This window comes from Pavona decussata, unplaced genomic scaffold (genome assembly GCF_977016875.1).
Source record: "Pavona decussata unplaced genomic scaffold, jaPavDecu1.1 SCAFFOLD_214, whole genome shotgun sequence".
Classification (NCBI taxonomy): Eukaryota; Metazoa; Cnidaria; class Anthozoa; order Scleractinia; family Agariciidae; genus Pavona; species Pavona decussata.
The window spans coordinates 938,679-952,458 of record NW_028145619.1 but is presented as its reverse complement, the minus strand read 5'-3'; the positions used below and the strand labels follow the sequence as shown (position 1 = coordinate 952,458).

General features: G+C 37.6%; 1 protein-coding gene and 1 pseudogene across 2 annotated transcripts in view; one reads left to right on the top strand and one right to left on the bottom strand.

Moving 5' to 3' along the window:
- The window catches only part of LOC146460115 (uncharacterized), a 457,503-nt gene that overhangs the window by 315,484 nt on the left and 128,239 nt on the right, over window positions 1–13,780 (bottom strand). The gene's annotated exons all lie outside the window — the stretch shown is intronic.
- On the top strand, window positions 1,988–10,199 carry LOC146460124 (uncharacterized; annotated as a pseudogene). The gene is made up of 2 exons (XR_014857688.1): window positions 1,988–2,054; window positions 8,512–10,199. The product of XR_014857688.1 is annotated as an uncharacterized LOC146460124 (transcript).

Genomic DNA, 13,780 nt, shown 5'->3' with positions numbered 1-13,780 from the left:
GAACATTTTTTCCGTCTTTCATCTTCCTAAGTTATGTAAAAAAACTCATTGTGACCTATTTTATTTTCGTCTTTCACGTTGTAACGTTAGCTATTTTGCTTATACCTATTTACCAGTTGTATTTTCAAATTTCAAATTGTAACGTTTTTGTTTATGTAACTTTAGCCTATGTTTTTCAGGTATCTATTGTAACTGTTTAAAATTGTAAGTGAAATTTCGTCATATATAGAACACCCGTAAAAAAGATACGAAGAGTAGAAACTTGTTGAATCACCAGCATTCCCATGTCCGGTAAAAAAATTAAAATCAACAGATTAATTGAATGAAATAATTACAGATAACAGCAACAGATAAAATATCACACACGCCTATTATTTGCACACCTCTTACTAACCAAGGTCGAGGTCCGTATTTAAGTTACGGATCAAGTTTTTTCTCTTTGATTAATAGCCCAAGCGCGAAGCGCGCGGACCTTCAATCAACGGTGAAAACGGGGATCCGTTACTTACATAACACAAACTAAATGAGTAGAAATTATCGCAAATTTATTCAGAAAACGCGAGTGTAATTTTTAAATCCCATAAGAAACATGGGCTGAGCATCTGGCGAAATGGTATGACCTATGGAACAGAAAATTTCCGGAATTTCCAAATTTCCGGGAAAAGGGACAATAGGTTGTCGATATATTTGATTCTGTACCGGAAATTTAGGTTGAATAGATCGCGCTCTTTAAATTTAGGAAACACGTCCAGTAGTAATTTTGATTTGTCGATGGAAACAATGGTCCCTTGACGGTCTTCACAAAAAGGACACGAGGAGACCCCGCGAACAAATCTGTCAGTGCCTGTGGACAATCCCCCCGTGCCAGGGAGCTTTTGTTACCCAGCGTGCTGTTCGAACGTTCAATGTGTCCATTGCGTTCTGGCCGCGGGTCTTTCGAAATTTCAGAAGCGAGTTGACTTGAAAGAAAATCTTTCTAGCAAACGTGATACGGCTTCAATCGAGTCGGAAATGCGCTGGAAGGATAGGTATTCATCTCTACTTTGATTCTATGAAAGAATTGGGACACCAGAAATGATTTCAACGGATTTATTCCGTTTCGTGTTTCGGACATGGCTGAAATACTGTTTGGCCTTTCGTTACACTTAACAGTACATACATACATACGTTTATTGACCACTTCCCCAAAGGGGCTTTTCAGTGCCAATTACAAAGAAAAGGATAAAAATAAAAACATATACAGATTAACAGTAGAAGCCCGAATGACGCTAACTCGCCGAAATCGCTCCGAATCGGCTTGAAAAGCTGGTAAATGACAAAGAATACAAGACGAAACAGGGTAAGTTGACTTTATTGGCAAAACACTGTTATTTTCTACCATTTTACACAAATCCGTTGTATTCCCATACAAATCCTTATAATTCAACGGTTCTCTGATATTGAGCTTAATAACAAGATGTTGTCTGCTTATTACAATTACGATACTGACAGTAACAACACTTGCTATTCATGAATTGGAAACTTTAGGCACTATGCAAAGGATTTTACCAAAAAAAACTGAGGAATGTAGATGTGCTAGAAAGCATCTGGTTGCGTTTTGACATTTCCATACATTTGTCTGTTTAGCGACACTTTTAAGATGTATTTGCCTACTCGTCAAAATGGCGTCAAAAGCCGTGATAAGGCCACCAACAGGACCGCGAGTTAACCGGAGTCCGTAAGACAGTCCGTAATACATCTTGGGAACTTATTTCAGGCGAACGTCTGGAATTTATTTTTGCCGGAAATTATGTTGCTGTACACAAAACCGAGTTGTCAAGTACGACAATAATGTTTTTCTTAAATTCCCTTCAACGCCAATCCACTGTACAATTTACTTTCCTGGCCGTACTGGCGACCACTGACTCAATCCTCAGATCCAATTCACTGAACTCACAAGTCCAGTCCACCAACACTCGACTGAGTAACCTCGTCTATATAGCTTCACTTTTTGTTTGTAATCAATGCTATCTCATGTTCGAGTGGCAAAGAAGCAAAATTTCCTCTATTTGAAGGTAAGACAAACTATTTTCAGTGTATCTAAAACGTAAATCATTTCTTTTGGTGTCAGGATCGATCGATAGAAACAAGCAAAGTGCAATTTCAACCGACAGATGATCGATAAAGGGTTTAGCCGTCTTTCCCGCCAATGGCCGCCATTTTGAAAGTAGGGCATTGGAAACATTCTACGAGCTGTCTTTGTTGTCGTTTATACTTGGAAAAGTCTGACCTCTAAAATGTTCGCTTCCTTTTAGCTGAAAGCGACATTTTCATAGGGGTTTTGCTGAGTTTTGATCAAAAGTGCACAAAATATTTTCAAAGAACAATTCCTCGAACTGTGGGACACTGGTGAAGTTTGTTTTGTAGGACATAGAAGAAGCTGAAATATCCGATGATATTTTCTTGATTGAAGAACAAACTGGTAACAGATTTTTTTTTATCCATTTTTCCGTTAGAACGTGGAAGAACTTGAGAAAATTCGCCAACTTTTGCAAGTGGTCATTTGTTGTAAGTACCAACAATATGATTTTGTTCACTTCTATGCTTATTTATTTACTTGATTTGTCAGCTAGTTATAAATTTTTCTGGTTTCTTTCCCGCCCTGACCGCTTTTTAATGTTCTCAATTAGTTTAGTTTAAATAACGCATTCTCCATAACAATATTGCAATGATAGTATAAGTTAGATAACATTAACAAAAATAAACAGTTATCGCAAATAAGCAGGGCGTAACTAATTGATCAAAATCGATCATCGAAAACGTAATCAATTAATCAATAGTACTCGATAATACTCGATATTTGTCGATTGATTAGCTATAATAATCGATAAAAATCGACAATCACAAATTTGGCTAGAGTCACTCATTTTTTTTTTACATTCGAAGCTGAACTAGCAAACAACACGTCTGTTGATTTATCGAGTGGTAGAAATGTGTTATTTTCTCCCACATGTATTTGCGAATCAGTGTATTCAAGATAAGAACAGTTGATAATAACTAAGCATTTCTTACCTTGAAAGCTTCCCATCTTCTTGCGATTTAATTACATAAATGAAGAGACTGAATATCGGTTGTAAGGACAGCTGAAGGGACTACTGCTGTACTTGTTGCCAGACAAACCTCAGCAAATCTCAGTGCAAACCTGGACAAACGCATCTCGGCTCAACATCCGTGAAAATCTCTTGTTAAAGATTTGTTGAAAAGAGCATGACATCCGACGGAAATTGACACATGAGTGACGTTTCATTACACCGTACATTATTGCTCTCATGGTTTTGTTTCCTTTAGATTTCTGCCCTTACAGTACCCAAGTACCCCACAGTAAAATACAAATTCATAAATCGATATCAAAAAAGCAAATAAAGTGTTATGGAGATGTTTGTTGAGTTTATTATCAGTTTCGAGTTACTGTTTATTAGTTTGAGCGAGTGATGATGGACTGAACCCAACCAACCAGTCTTATGTTTCATTTCATTTCATTTTTATGTTTCGATATTTTTCGGTCAAAATCGATAAATTCGATTGTTTAATCACAGAAATCGATAAAATAGATAATCACACAAAGTCAACTGATCGATTTCCATCGATTTTCGATATTAATCGCTAAATTATAATCGATTTCAATTGATTACTATCGATTTTCATCAAGTATCGAAAATATTGATTACTTACGCCCTGAAATAAGACAAAAGTAAGTGGAAGCAGGTGGGAAGGTGCAGGACTTTCATCCTGTCCTGTTAAGAGAACCTTGTTGTGAGCTTACTAGCATCACTAAATTTACCTGTCAAGCTCATGGAAACTGTGTGCCAAATATCAAATTGTATATTTTTCTTGTTCTTATATTTTTCCTGAAGGGGCACAGTAGAGCACCTTGCAACGCTGCTCAATGATTTTCAAAAGTTTTGCCTAAACTTTTCAATGTTGTTGCAAAGATCAGTCTGAGGTTTATATTGTTCCTTAACCCATCCTTGTATAGTTAGCTTCAACAGCCATTGTTTTACTTCAGTTAGAATTCATGAAATGCCTATAGATGTCAATTTTTTGGCAATGGTTTAGCGTAAACATCGGCACCACACTGAGGTGAACACAGTATGTGTTTTTTGTCATAGTTGTCAAACGTTTTGGAGGATATGAGATCTTTGCACATTTCAAGATGCTTAGAGTGCATCTAGCAGTCTAGTCCTTCATTGAGCATTAGGAATTGTGTGTGGGACCATTCTGGGCATGCTTACGGGTACTTTACTTTTGCTAAGAATATCACATTGGGAGGGCTTGCTGGATTATGACAATTATAGGAGATACAAAATTTTATGACAACATATACTTCATTTTGTGCTTTACAGAAGATTGCCCACTAACTTTAGAGTAAAACATTCCAAAAAATGCATAAATATATGTTGAGGAATAACACAAAGAGTTTATTTGTACCACAAGTCAAATTGGAGTCATGGGACAAGTTCAAACCAAATTCAAATATATCTTTGTTTCTTTCTCCGCATTTGTTTAGTGTTTTCTTAGTTTTAAGTTTTTGTGTTGGTAGCAGATGCCACTGGTGAGTTGTTCACTGTCTTCTAAAGGATTTGGTAATAGTGTTGTTTTGCTGCATATTTTGCTTTCCAGTAGAAATTTAAGCCAAGCTCACATAATTATATTGCCAGAGAATAGAATAAGCCTTTTTTATTGTAAATCAGCTATCCATTTACGGGTTTACCTAAAACACGGAATCCGGAATAAAAAAAAAAAGAAAATTTGTTGACATGAAAATTTCAACGAAGGTTAAAGTCACTTGGAAAACAGTTTTTATAGCTCTTGAAAAAGTTGAGCCACTAATTTGGAATGAAGGTCCCCAATCTTCAAACGTACTCTTAAATACCTCCACACCTCTTCCTACTTGTTAACGTTTCCTCCTCCCCATAGCACGTAGAGAGACACTGAAAGATAACTAGAGAAAAGAGTCAGTGTTGCGTTTATCACTCATCAACTTTCCGCAAAACTCACTGCCTTTGCATAATGATATAAAAAGTCTTTAAACAAGTCGGTGTGGGGGGTGACTTAGATTTCATCCAAAAAAAGCTTTCGATTGGCACCGACCTTAAATAGACTGAATAGACAGCGGGCAAAGTTATTTATTCATTTATTAACTCATCCGTCCGTCCATTCGTTCGTTTGTTCGTTCGTTCATTCATTCATCCGTTTCATCACTCGCTCACTCACTCACTCACTCGTCCCTGGTTCTGTCATGCCTGCCGACATACATTCCTACGTTCAGTTATGTATGCATGTACAAAGAAAACGTTTTATGTCGATGGCCTTTTTGAAATACAGTTAGAACTTGAGGAGCTCATGAACGATTTCCCATAATTCAGTAATCACAATAGCAGGATGTAGATAACAAATTATTTTATATCCTCTAATTCCAGATAACTTGGAAGCCGTAGATCTATTGATTTTGATTTAGAGGTAATAAATCTAAACATTTTAAGCCCCATTCCCACCCTTCTGCCCAAAAAATTTGTTGAGCCGTAATATATGTTAGTCACAATTTTAAGACACGTGTAAAGATATATTTCCATTGTCACCATTGTGAATGCGTTACATGTAACTTGCCTACTGTACCTGTCAAAATACCACCAATCGTACACATCTCTCGCCCCTAGCTCTTCCGAAAGAACGAAAATAAAAGAAAAGGAAGTCTTTTCTGATTTATGAATTCCGTGTATTTGATTTTAAACTACATAGATCGGTGTCGTTCTGGTGTGTTTTTTAAGTTTTACGGTTTAAAGGGGCTGCCTTAGAATACTAACACCATAGGCTTAACTGCAGCAATTGAAGTCTTAGGCAAACTTTTCAAAATTTCACTGGGCTCCTGACTGATATTATAGTTTTTCAAGAGCTATAAAAACTGTTTCCCAAGTGACTTATACCTTCGTTGAAATTTTCATGTCGATGAATTTTCTTTTTTTTTTTTATTCTGGATTCCGGATTCCGGATTCCATGTTTTAGGTAAACCCACCATTGACCTATATTGTATTGTATAATTTTCTTTTCCCGTGCTGTATTGTACTGTAATTTTCTTTTCTTTTTTCTGCTAAAATGACTGCCGGTTTCCTGGAACCTAAATAACACTAGAATAAGCCTATGTTATAGTAAACCACTTATAAATGGCAGTCTAATTAATTCTATGATGAATTTCCCTTTTTTTTTTTAGCCTAGGGGATACGTTACAATTGGGGCTCTGCCCCGTTCGTCTCTCTGGTCACGCCACAGCATTGTTTTTCTTCTTCTTTTTCTTTTGTCATATGTCAATATATGTATTGATTTTCTTGTGACGAATTACAATAAACTAAGCTAAACTATAATTTATAAATCTGTTTTTCTGTGTTGTGTCGATAATTTTCTTTACCTATATTATATTTGCATTGTAATTTTCTTTTCCTTTTTCTGCTTTTGAAAGTCTTGCTGTATTTACTTTTGGCCACACCTTCTTTGTTCAACTGCACTACTTTTAGGTGGGAACAGTACTGTACTTCGAGGGGGGACTCTCATATGAAAGGGGCGGGGATGCTTATCATCTCACTTAGGGGTGTCTCACCTAGGGCAATCTGGGCAAAATGCCATTATATTTAGATGGAAGGTCTGGATTAGGGACGGTTCATTATTTATGGAGATGACCGGGTCGGATAATTGAAAACAACTTTTTGTTTTTTTCCTAATGCCTGTAGAATCATGTCAGAATTTCTAAGCCCGTCCTGACTCGTTTTAAATTTTTCAAAGACCGGTCAATGGAAATAATACTAAAGTTGACATAAAATTCAACTCATCTATGGAACCAGACAATGTTCGTGAATTTTACATGGCCTTCGAGGTTTGATGCAAAACGCGACGTATTTACAAAATGTTTTTACCTCAGTGCCAGAACTTTAACTACAGTACCGTATGCCCTTGCCTAGATGAAGTTGTAAATGATTGTTGATGAAAAATCTTGTATCTTTCCTCTCTATGAACGCCACAATGACAAATCCCTTTGTCACTTTCATACAAGTAAAACTCATTTGTGTTAATGTACCTTCGCGTTGCCACATTCTCCGCATCGTCACGCTCAAAATGCATTAATTTGCATACAAACTTTATTTTTCCAAATATGGACAAAGTTTTTCACCGTCAAAAATGTAAACAAAACGTTAATTTCGAAGAAAATTGGTAACATTTATAAAGATGTATACTAAAATTAAAACAACAGACAGAAAAGATCGAAATGAACGAACACCATTAATCACTGGAGATAAGTGAAGCCACGGAGACAAAACTGCCAGTCAAGGTTACCTTGCAAGCTGTGTTTTACAGTCGTTTTGTTTTGTTTCGATTCTTTTGCTCGTTTCAGCGCTTTTGTTTTGGTTGTTTGGGCAGTGTTGCTTTTATTCTGGAACCAGGTTTCGTGTTGCTACTTCGAGTTTTTGAGGAGTTTTTTAATTTCATATTTCAATTGTACAAGCCTCATTTTGATGACTTAACTGAAACCATAAAATTCCTCTTCCTCGGAGTTACTCTGAAAAACAGACCACAATTTGTCGCTGGCATGGAGATAGTAATCCTGTCACGTGCTTCCCGCAGCTGTTCCTTTCTCTGACTCACAATTGCTTGCCTCAATTAATTCTGCGAGAACGATATCATCTTCACTGTTACTTTCTTCACTTTCACCTTCACTTACATCTTCCAACATCTCTGTAGCTTTGTTGACAGATTTGTCATCAGCGTGTTTGCCACCACCTTCGTCTGCACCATGACATTTGGTTAATGTTAAAAACTACCAGGCATTGCAAAGATGTGAGAAGCCTGGTGTCTAGTAAATCTTCTCAGTACGTCCCTTCGATCCTTTTCTATTTGTATACGCATGTAAAGATTATATATATCAGCTTTATATATATTATAATGCTGAAGCTTGGACGTTCACATTTAAATCAAGGTATCTATTCCTCAGTTTACTACCGAGTTAAATTTGACAGTCAGAAAAGTAAGCAGACATCGTTTCTGTTGAGAATTCATCATTTGCGCTTAGCGTTTTGTAAAGTTTGGAAAGACAGCTCATTATAAATATCATGTTGATAATATTAAAAAGTTTGTTTGATATAGTTAGCTGTAGTACAAGAATATTTAGCAGGATTAATACTTTGAAGTGATGAAGTGTCTTTCTTATTGTTCTCATTAAAGGAATTTTTTTCAGAACCCGGTCATTCTGCTTTTTAAAATACTCATAGCCCGTCGTTTTGGGGGGCGGAATTTTGATAAGACCCGGTCACTTTTTATCCGACCCGGTCATCCCATAAATAATGAACTGTCCCTTAGGTCAAACAATTTTCTCTGAACTGAACTTATTTCATGCACACACCCGTTATTATGAACACCCTCTGGTCCTGAAAGTGTCCATATCGGGGTTTGACTTTATTCCAAAAGTTGTTTTTAATTCCTTTTCAGGAGTTAAGAAGGGGAAGCAGTGTGTGTCAAGGTTATTCATGGATCAAAGACAAGCAGGCAGTCTGAGGACACTTGAAAGAGTTTACACTGAAGAGAAGCATTATGAATGCAACCAATGCAACAAGCGTTTCATCGAAGCAGCACGTCTAAAGGCACATGAAAGAGTCCATACCAGAGAGAAGCCTTACGAATGTAAACAATGTGGGAAGTGTTTTATTTCAGCAGGAACATTAAGGATTCATGAAAGAGTCCATACTGGAGAGAAACCTTATGAATGTAAACAGTGTGATAAGTGTTTCAGTCAAGTGGGAAACTTAAGGCAACATGAAAGAGTCCATACTGGAGAAAAGCCATATGAATGCAAACACTGTGGCAAGCGTTTTAGTCAAGCAGGGAACTTAGAGATTCATAACAGTGTTCATACTGGAGAGAAGCCTTATGGATGCAAACAGTGTGGCAAGTGTTTCAGTCAAGGACGAGATCTAAGGGAACATGAAAGAGTCCATCATGCTGGAGAAAAGCCTTACAGATGCAAACAGTGTGGCAATTGTTTTAGTAAAGAAGCAGGTCTAAGGAGACACGAGAGAGTCCATACTGGAGAGAAGCCTTATGAATGCAAACAGTGTGGCAAGTGTTTTAGTCAGGCAGGACATTTATGGAGGCATGAACGAGTTCATACTGGTGAGAAGCCTTACGAATGCAAACAGTGTGGCAAGTGTTTCAGTCAAGGAGGAGACCTAAGGGCACATGAAAGAGTCCATACAGGAGAGAAACCTTATGAATGCAAACAGTGTGGTAAGTTTTTTAGTGAATCGGGAAGCCTAAGGAAACATGAGCGAATCCATACTAGAGAGAAGCCTCATGAATGCAATCAGTGTGGTAAGTGTTTCAGCCAAGCAGGGCATCTAAAGAGACATGAAAGAGTCCATAGTGGAGAGAGGCCTTACAAATGCAAACTGTGTGGGAAGGTGTTTTATTGCAGTAGGAACACTAAGGATTCATGAAAGAGTCCATACTGGAGAGAAACTTAGGAGTGAAAACAGTGTGGCAAGTGTTTTGGTGAAGGAAGAGTCCATAAAGATGCTGCAAATTGTAGTAGAGATAACGTACTGACACAAACCCTCTTTTTTGGAAAACCTTCAGTCAAACCATCGTCAAAAACACATCTGCTGGATTTGTCAAGAGCAGCTCAGCAGTGAGGCGCTTTTTCTTAAACACTATGAAAATCACATGACAAGTTATGAACATCAGTCTCTTCACTTCTCTGTTTTGTCATCTCCATGTCTTTTATTATCGTAGTGCCAAGTTAAAAAAATGCAATATTTGCTGGTGAAGTATTGGTCACATTTGACTTGATATGAAACCAAAGTCAAGGGAGGATGAAGCGTCCATTGAAGTCGAGTTCTTAGCTGAAGTGAAGTTCATGTATTTGAGTCTTGCGCAGAACTGCCCTTTCTCAGTTATGAACACAGCTTAAGCAAGACGTTCAGGCTTGAACGGGATTTTAAGCCATAGACAAAAAAGTTATGGTTTCGAGTCCCTTTCAAATCCTGAATTTGTTCCGGCTTTAAGTTTGCCTTCATAATTGCGGTGGCCCTTAATTCATTTAATCTTTCGTTCGTTGTTTGTATATTCACATTTTTCATATATTTTACTTCGTGTGTTGTTGTATTAGTTCCCTGTCGCCCTTAGTACTTATAGCGGTTACCAATAACACGCGACCTACGGCATTCAAAAGAGTTGGATAAAGTTGCGTTTTGGTGGACATCAATCAAACAAAAAGCCGTTGAAATTATTTTGAATTCTGACAAGATTCCAAGGTAACCCGGCAAGAAACTAAGAATTTTACCTCGCTAAGAGAAAGTAAACTTTATTTAAATTGATTCTCAAGCCAGATCAAGCGCAATTTAAAGGTTTTTTTAATTAAAAATTTCAATTTTCACTGCACATGATAATTTACTCACTAGCACGCATCGCTGATTTATTATCAGGTGTAGCGATTTCAAATGTTTCCTAAAAAAATACGGCTTCGTCTAAACAATGCCCATTTTTTTAGATAATCTGGCTTGGAAATCAACTTTCATAAAGTTTACCATCCGTCAGCGGATAAAACTGTCAATTTCTTGGTTCTGTTGCCTTGAAATGGTCTCAGAATTCAAAATAATTTCAATGGCTTTTCTATGATTGACGTCCACCAAAACGCAACTTTATCGGAGTCTTTTGAAGGCGATAGGTCGCGTGTTATTGGTAACCGCTGTAAAGTGTTGTACTGGAATTGGTCATTTTGTTACAAAGACCGTGTATTTGCAGTAGTTTCCTTTGCTGTTGCTCTTGACCAAGAACAGTTAAAAATCGTGGTTATGAGCATCTGCAGCAAAACGATGCGTGTTGTCCCTTCGTGGATAACAAATAATCGAATAATCTTTGTTATGCATTTTTCCGTGTAGATGGTTGTTTTTTACAATCTTGTAAAGGGATATACAGAATTTAATTAAATTTAGTGAAAGTGATGTTTAAACGAGGAAGCTAAATGAACCATTTGGTTTTTTTATTAGCTCCCTGGTCAATTTAGGTTCTAGATAGCAGGTAAATGACCGAAATACAAAGAAAAAAAAAAGAAAGCAAAAGAAGGAAGAACAAAAGTGCATGAGTGCATCAGTCATGGATTAAATTGTACCGAGTGACAACCAAATAAACAGGCGAAACTGGGCGTGGCGCAGGGGATTCGGTTTTATGCGTTCGACAAAAAAAAGAATGTTAACGTATTCTAGACTTCCAGTTACTATAAAAGCGGAAACGTTCCACGTTACCGTAAGGGCACAATGAACCTTACCCCGCTAGAGGCTCCCCCGGGAAACTATATGTACTTCAGATATCGTTGATGTCTCGGCCCGGTCTCAATCGGGGAACTGTACGTGCCTCTGACTTCGATTTTGTTCGTGCAATCGGCAAACATTCACGTTTGTATTTTTAGACGGGACTTTGACCTTGTTTTGTGGATTACATATTTACATTTCGTACTCAACTAGCTATTGCTGCGAGGTTATGTTTTCAAACGATAAAGAAGAGCCATGCTGTCGTGTTGAAGGGGAAGTCTCATGGGGTTTTTGACCTGTTTAGTTAAAAATGGTGAAACAAGATCTTCACATAGCTACAAAACAATTTTAGAACAACGAGAGGAAAGAGATCAACTTCATTCTTGAAAAGAAGAACTTTTGATCTGTTCTAGCGCATTTTGAAAACAAAAATGCGAGAACTTGAAAAAAATCAGCCTAACATGTTTCAAGTTTCAATCCGACCTACTCTGTCCCTAGCAAGAGGTTCTAACTCGACAGTTTTATTACACTAGGGTGATAATTTATAACAAAACTAGACAATTATTTTATGTTACTGCTGACAGACAAACATCTTTGGGTTTTGAAAAGACATCAAATTCGCCCTTTTAAATCAGAACATTAAGCTACGCAAAACGGGGAGTAAAAAGTCAGAAAATTTTGAAATCTAGAGGCTCAGAAATGATCTTGTAAGCACTTTCCGTGGCATTTTTCTGCAGAAAAGTCAATCTTGGGTAAGTGTAGAAGTTCGTTTTTTTTGTTACTTAGCTATACTGGTGCCAAGTTAATAACCATCTGCTTTTAAAGCATTCAAATGTTATAATTAACAATTAGATTATGAGCTCGAGATTTCTATCGCGTGATAGTTGATGAGGGCGAAGCCCGAATCAACTATCACGCATAGAAATCGAGAGCGAATAATCTAATTGTTTTAGTATAAATCTACTAGTCGTTCAAAACAAAACAAGTAAATTATCTATTTCCTCATCGCAGACACTTCGAAAACGCAAAGATGCGGACGCCATTTTGTTGAAAATCGCTACTCGCTATCTATCACAGAATAGATAGCGAGTAGCGTAGCCAATCAGCGAACGGCATTCGTGATAGAACACTAGTAGATTTATACTAACACGTATTATAACAATAAAATGAATCCACGAGAGTAGCCAACGTTTATCGATTTTATACTGTATAATTAGGAGAAGTCTTATCAATATTATTATCTGTTTCGATACACTCTTGCTTATGTTCTTCAACTTTGAGACAGCCATCTCTTATACATGTAGGACTAAGAGGTCACTAAGTTTCACGATTAAGAGTGGTAAACCTCTCCTTTAACAGTTAAAAAAGTGAAAGTTTTTTGCCCGTCGTTTATTCTTTACTGAAAGCTAAGGCAATCCGTTTGTGGCCAGAGGCATCCCATCTCTTTAAAACAGAACTGATGTCAATTTCCGTTAGTTTATGAATGTACGCCGGCTAAAGCAAGCCCGTTCAGCCTAGCGGCCTCGCATTACATGAGCCTTGCTTGTTCGGGACCAGGTTTAAAGCCTTCTCAGTGGGCTGAAGGAACGCTCGCATGAACAGGAGCCAACTGGAAGGGTTAACAGAAGCTGTAAAATGGTCGATATGTTTGGATAGAATTCTTCAGTAAAGGGTATGCAGGATTAGGTCTCCTATCTAGAGACAGAAGTTGCTTCCGTCAAGGATATGCAGAAAACCCTTGACGGGATATTTCACACATGGAAGAAAATGCCAGATTTGTGGACGAAAAAATCAGAAAGCTCGAGTGCGGACGAGGGAAAGGACGAGGTGAGCGAATGCCGCAAGCAAATCCTTCACCTTGAGACATATAGCCGGAGGGAGAACCTAAAGTTTGAAGGTATACCAGAATAAGCAGAAACACCTGGTGAACAAAAAAAAAACATCGAACGAAGACACGAAGAATGTACTGGTAACTATAACATTCGAGGACGCGAATGATATCGAATTTCAGCGAGTGTATAGGATGGGAAAACCAAAGAAGGACGGACGGGGAAGTCGTACGATCATCACGCGTTTCCTAAGATTTCCAGATAGAGGGCGGGTTTTTAATGCGGTCGAAAACTTAAAGGCACTGATTATAAGATGTTTGAGAACATTAATATTTTCAAAAAGTTGCACGAATTAAGAAAAAGCAAATGGACAACTTAAAGAAAGCTAGGAAGGTTGCAAAACTCCCGTTCTTTGGTATAAAAGCTGAGCCAGATAAGCTATATATCGACGGGAAATATGTTAAAGTGTAATTCTTTATTGACATGCACTACAATTTTGCAGTCAGTAGGAGAAATGAATCCAGCAGTTCACAGACACTTTCGTCAATTTGGTCATATATGGAACACCCGTGAAAAAGATACGAAGAGTAGAAACTTGTTGAATCACCAGCATTCCCATGTCCG